This window comes from Pteropus vampyrus, unplaced genomic scaffold (assembly GCF_000151845.1).
Source record: "Pteropus vampyrus isolate Shadow unplaced genomic scaffold, Pvam_2.0 Scaffold312, whole genome shotgun sequence".
NCBI classification, from domain to species: Eukaryota; Metazoa; Chordata; class Mammalia; order Chiroptera; family Pteropodidae; genus Pteropus; species Pteropus vampyrus.
The window spans coordinates 871,269-877,666 of record NW_011889093.1 but is presented as its reverse complement, the minus strand read 5'-3'; positions in this window follow the sequence as shown (position 1 = coordinate 877,666).

Below are 6,398 nucleotides of genomic sequence, written 5' to 3'. Positions count from 1 at the left end.
CCCTAGGAGAGTCTCTGGCTTCTGGCGTGCAGCATGGTGCAGACCGCGAATCTGCACGGCGATGGGTGACGCTGCCCCACGCGGTGACTTGGCCCCGCAGGAAGCCCGGACAGACAGCAGGGCGGAGGGGACATCACTGGCAGATTAGTGAAGCATGCTACTGTATAATCGCAGAATGGAATATGTGTGTATTAACACGGAACTGGGAACAATAAAGTAGAAAAGATTCGATCTGCATTCAAGGTTGTTTTGACACAGGAGTCTCTCGGGGGACAGAGTGCATTCTAAACTGTGGGGACCGGGGGGCTCTGCGAGCCGCTTCCTCCCGCCGCCCATTTATTTAAGTCATTACATGTTCTTCGGTCATCGGCGAAGACAGTGGAGAGAGAAGGTTTCTCGTGCTGGGTCCCCAGGAGAAGGCAGGGTCCGGCCGCTGCCCCGTGAAGCTGGCCCGGACCTCGGTGACCGGCATGTCCTCTGATGCCCGCTGCCGGTGCGATGGACGCACGTGGCAGCCTGAACGGCGGAGTCTGGACAGGGGTGTCGCGTGCTTGTGTCCACTTCGCAGGAACGTCGTCGTAAGACGAGGAGGTGTGGACGTCCTGTAACGGACACACGGACAGCGAGACCTGTCCGCACTGCGATGCACAACCAGAAATAAGGGAAGGACAACCGCTGGTCACCGTCATCTGGTGGCGGACAGCACTGGGTGATTCAGCCACCTGCTGCGTCCGTATTAATGTGTGAGAGCACGTAAGTCAGAGTCCCCTTTATCGTGGAAAAATGAAGCATATCACCGCGGTTACGAGACAGCTTCGCCTCCTTCAGTCCGTTCCGCCCTTGCCAAAGGCTACGGATTTTCCATGTTCGTCCTGGAAAAAAAGGATGCATTACTCACTTCCTACAGAACACAGCACGTACTTTGGTTTTTAATAGGGGGACACGCACACAGACACGCAAATATTTATATTTTGCTGTCCGCGCCTACCCTGCAATGGACCAACACAAGGACGAACACGTGGCACTTGGAGCCTCTGTCACCAACTACCTGCCGTGACAACTGTTCTGGGAAGCGAGTCACCCGCCCACGTAGGCGGCCACCAGGCAAGCGGGGAAGACTCAAATCTTGCTGAAATGATACGATAAAGTGATGGGTACAGGGACGGAAAACCACGGAGAGAGAGAGGAATCAATATGTGGCTTCGTTATCGAAATGAGAGGTCGGACGACGTGAATCCACTCGGCTCCCTGACGTGTGGCTTTAATGTCGTCGAAACTCACTATGACTTTGCAAATCGAGTCACACCAGATCAAGTCCGAAAGAGCGATATCATTTCATGAGGCTGACGGTGGCTTCAGGCAAAATCCCTCACGGAAACCTCCGTCCTGGTGCCTCCGCCGTGCCTGTTCCGACGACGCTGGACCGCGGGTGTCGGCACAGAGGCGGCTCCCCCGCCACGCCAGGCGCCTCGGGAGCCCCAGCTTGGGGAACAGTGTCTCCAAAGCTCTTGGGGGGCTTCAGGCCGCAAGTCCTGTCTTCCTGCTGCTCCGTCAAGACAGGATGACGTGCTGTTGACACGGCACAGCTTCCAAACCACTGAATCCGCGGGTTACACTGAAAAGTCCAAACGCAGGAAATTCTCGCTGCACTCATGGGCTTCTCGACGTCGGACGCAGGAGAGCCGCGTTTACTACAACAAAACGAAGCACGTTAGGTCAGGGGCCTGTGTGACAGCAACCGCGGCCCCGGGCAGCCATGAGCACGGTGGTCCCCGGGCCGCTCCATCGGAGGCGGGTCGCTCCGGCCCGCCCTGCGGACGCGCCACTGACCGCCACTCCCCGCTGGAAACAGGCTGTCGGCGTCCACTGGAGCCGTGTGCATGCGATGCCACTGGGGTTTAGTTTTGCGCAGGGTGTGAGGTCAGAGCCTCCCGTAGGACCGGCTCCCTGTCCTGGCGGCGTCACCGTCGCTCACACAGCTTCCCCTTCCCACTGAGCCTGGACGCTGTGCCGGCGCCTTCTCCTGACCCCGCCGCCCGCACCGGACCCGCGGGCCGGGGGCCAGACGACGCCTGCTGCGGCCCGACGCTGGGAAGTCCCCCGCGAGGGGCAAAGGGAAGCAGGAGGCCCGCGGTTTTCAGGTTGGAGGCGCGTTGTGACGCCGAGGTGAGCCGGTCCGACCCGCCTTCGGCGAGAATATCGCTTCGGTGTGACGCGCTTGGAGGCCGCAGGCGTTTGCCAGAACTCTGCAAACGTGTCGTCCCCTTAACTGGAAAAAATTCGCCGCTCTAGTGTTTCTCCAGTCCCGGAGAGAACCGCCTGTCACTTTTTCATGCTTAAAATTTCTCTTGACGGCTGTGCAAATGGGGCCCCAGCACAGCCGGAGAAGCGCGACGCGAAGCTGAGTGGACGGGTGCGATTTGGTATGTCAAAAAGAGTCACTGAATTTTTAACTTTTTAATTTAATTATACAGGCAATGCTTACAGGAAAACAAACAATTAAAAAGAGATCATTCGCCTAGAATCCCTTGACCCAGATATGATTTCTATTGCTATTTTAAGCGTATCGCCTTTTCCATCCTCCCGTGAACAAAAGACGCAGCACACGAACCCGCAGACCCAGGGCGAGCGCAGCCCCAGCATTGTGGTCTTCGCCAGACGGCGTGAGCACTGCCCCTCATCGGTAACTGCACGGCTGCTTTAGCGAACCTCGCCCGCGATCGAGCAGCAGGTGACGAGCGTCGGGACAGACAGATGGGTCAGAAGGAGCGGCTGAGACCGGGAAGAGTCCCCGGCGTGCAGGCCGCAGACGGCACACGGCGTCGCGGCTCGGTGGGAAAGGGAAGCCGTGTGAGAGGCGGTGACGCTGCCAGGACAGCGCACCCTCCTCCCTGAGGCTCTCGGGCCACGTCGTGCGCGAAAACAAACTCCGGGTGGATGAAAGGTATGTGCATAATACCAGGAACAGGTCACATCGGGCTACAATCTACCTAAATACAGACTTCATGTTGAAATGGAGAACTTTTTAAAGTAAGACAAGAATCATACAAGACATAAAAGAAAAAATGTATGTCAAGGACACCACAAAGTTGGAGAATAGCAATGGATTGGGAAAAAGTTCGTCCAATGCAAATGACAAATAGTTAACAGCCAGAACACAATAAAAGCTACTCCCTGTTCGTCAGGTGAAGACAATCAGGCAGATACGAGTAAGCAGCTCCCAGGGGGAGAAATAGAAAGCGTTGGTGAGCACGTGAAAAGGCACTCACGCTCACTCACAGTCACAGCATTGCAGGAATACTGAGACCCCATTTATTACCACCCCCAAAAAAGTATCTTAAAATGATGACACCGGTGCTGGCGATGACATCAGGCTTGGAGCTCGCACTCCGACGCATTGCCGGTGAGGGGGACGAGCTTTCCGAATGATAATCTCGCAGCATTAAGATAAAAGTGCAGGTGCTATTTGACATCAGAAATTCTGCTTTTGGGAAAATCGCCTCCAGAAATAGACACGACACGACCCAGGCCACACGTAGCGGGCACTTTCGCGGCATTGCTGTGGTAGGGCAGATAGAAGGAAGCAGCTGGAGGCTCCTCCGCAGGAACCGAAGTAAAGTGGGTCCAGCTCCTGGAACATTATTCATCTGTCAGAAGCGTTAGATGATGAAAGTATGGATAGTATGAGACTGGGAGGGATGACGTAGATGACAGACGATAGGTGGATAGATGATAGATAGACAGATAGATAGATAGATAGATAGATAGATAGATAGATAGATAGACAGACAGACACACACACAGACAGACGGATGATAGGAGATTTGTGAAAGGCTGCACAACCAAATACAAATGCATAAGGGAGATTTCACATAGAGAGAAGACATTAGGTTTTCTACACGTATGTCTTGTACCTTGTGTATCACTTTTGTAATAAAAACTCTCAATAATGCAAAAAGTTACACAATATAGGGGATGACTTAAAACCATGATATTTAAAAGGCGTTTTCTTCAGTTCAGTGAATAATGTCCTGTGTATTCAGTCAGGAAACGCTACTAAGCAGCTGCTCTGAGCCAGGTACAGTTACATGCACCTAAAATACACCGGTTTCAAAACAAAGATTTCTAACCTCACCAAGCTTATAGTCTAGTGCGGGAGACAAATAGGAATAAAAATTGCAGCGAGAAGCCAAACTGGAGAGAGCGCAGGATGACAGTGCGCCGCGGGCGGCTCACTGGGGGGCGCGGGGGGAGCGGAGGGGGGCCCAGGAGTCAGACCTGGAGGGGAAGGCGAGACCTGGAGAAAGCCGTCTCGTCCCAGAGGAGGCGCAGCATGTGCAAAGGCCCCAGGTGTCTAAGAGACCACGCCCCAGTGGGCTGGGAGGGGAGGGGAGAAAAGGTGAGGCCAGGGAGGGGCCAGCAGGGTCACATGGTGAAGGGGCGGGTGGCATAGAGCTGCACCGACCACTTTGGCGTGTGGGACCTCTCCTCCGAGTGAGGCTGGGAGCCACGAGGGTTTAGTGCACAGGAGTGACAAGGCAGGCCTGGGCGTTGGCCTGGCTGCTGGGTCCAGAAGCTCTATATGGTGGCTACAGTGGACAGCTGTCACCTCCCCAGCCCGCACGTGGTCATCGTTCCCTCGTGCGGGTCTGTCCCCTTCTAAGGGGACTTAGAAGGACACCCGTCAGATTAGATCAGGGGTCATCGCAGTTTTACCTTAATCAGCTCTGTGAAGACCTGTGTCCACACACAGCCGCGTCCTGAGGTCCTGGGGGTGAGGGCATCAGCATACGAACTTTGGGGAGACACAGCTCAGCCTATAACACACTGCTTAGTTATAGCAGAGTGTTTTCAAGTCCTTTGCTATTGATGCCCCATGGTTAATATTGAATAGGGGTAATGTTTATTTACTTACGGAATAAAGTCGCATCTTTATAAACAGGGGCTAAAGGCCAAACGAGCGCCCATGTCGGCGAGCTCACTTTCCACGCGTGCACCTCGTACTTCATCCAGCCAGGCCCTCCTTGCTTTCAAATTCGCCGCTCAAAACCACTTGGGGCGGGGGAGGGAATTCCGAGAAGCGGAGCCGAGGCTGAGTTTAAGGCCTACGGCCAGGCTGCCCTCCAGGGCGCGTCTGTCCCCCGGACACCCTGTGGGCGAACCCGGGCGCGTCCCCCACAGTCCCCTGCCACCAATGGGTATTATTCCTCTTTTCCATCTCTGTTGCCAATCCGATTGGAAAAATAAGTTTTCTAATTGTGTAAAGGGAGTGCGTCCGTGCGCGTGTGCGTGTGTGTGCGTGCGTGTGCGCGTGCGTGTGTGTGCGTTCGTGAATATTGGATGATGGTGCAAATAAACTGATCCACGAGAAAGTAAATTACCCCGATGGAGAAAGTTACCCACGACCACAGCGAACTTGCAAGCGAACGTTTTCATTGTATGAGACTCAGATGCAGAAGCTGGACCCGGGCAACCTTGGCGCGGCTGGAGGCAGGAGCGGCGCGCAAAGTAACTGGCATGTAACCCTCACAATGAACTCAAGATGGATCAAAGACTTACATGCGAGCACTAGTTTTTTGGAATCTTAGGGGAAAAAACACAAGTGTAATCTTTGACCTCAGATTATGTAATGGATTTTTAAATATAACAAGAAAAGCACAGGCAACAAAAGAAAAACTAGATAAATTGGACTTCATCAAAATTAAAAACTTTTTTTGCTGCTAAGTACCCTACAAGGAAGCGAAGGATTAGCCCACAGAATGGAAAAAATATTTGCAAGTTGTATACCTGACGAGAGAATTGTATCTAGAACACATAAAAATACTTTCATCTCAATAATAAAAAGACAGCCAATGTTTGAAATGGGCGACGGATCTCACAGATCCAGAAAGCGCAGAGAAAGATGCTCCGCCTCGTTAGCCATCGGGGGTTGCCATGGAAATCACCGCAGGAACCGCGCGGCAGCCCCAGGGAGGGCCAGAGCCATGGACCGAGGTCGGCCTGGGTGAGAAACGGCCTTCGCGGGCCGGCGGGGCGGTCACGCGCGCAGCCACCCGGGAAGGCCGCCGGCCAGCAATTCCACTCGTGGGTAGCGACCCCAGGGGGATGAAAACGTCATTTCCACACACACGTGAGCACACGAGCGTCACGGCAGCAGGGTTCCTAACGGCCAGGACGGAGAATGACGGACGTATGAAAGTGGAATATTACTTACCAGTGACAAAGGAATGGAGCCCCATACACCCTACGACGAACCTCGAAAGTAAGCTCAGCAGCGGAAGCCAGCGGCAGAAGACCCCCTGCGACACGACCCGATGTCCACGCAGCGTCGGGAACAGGCAGCTGGGTCGCCGGGGGCAGCCTGGGACCGGAGGCCGGCCGCTGTCGGGGACAGGGAC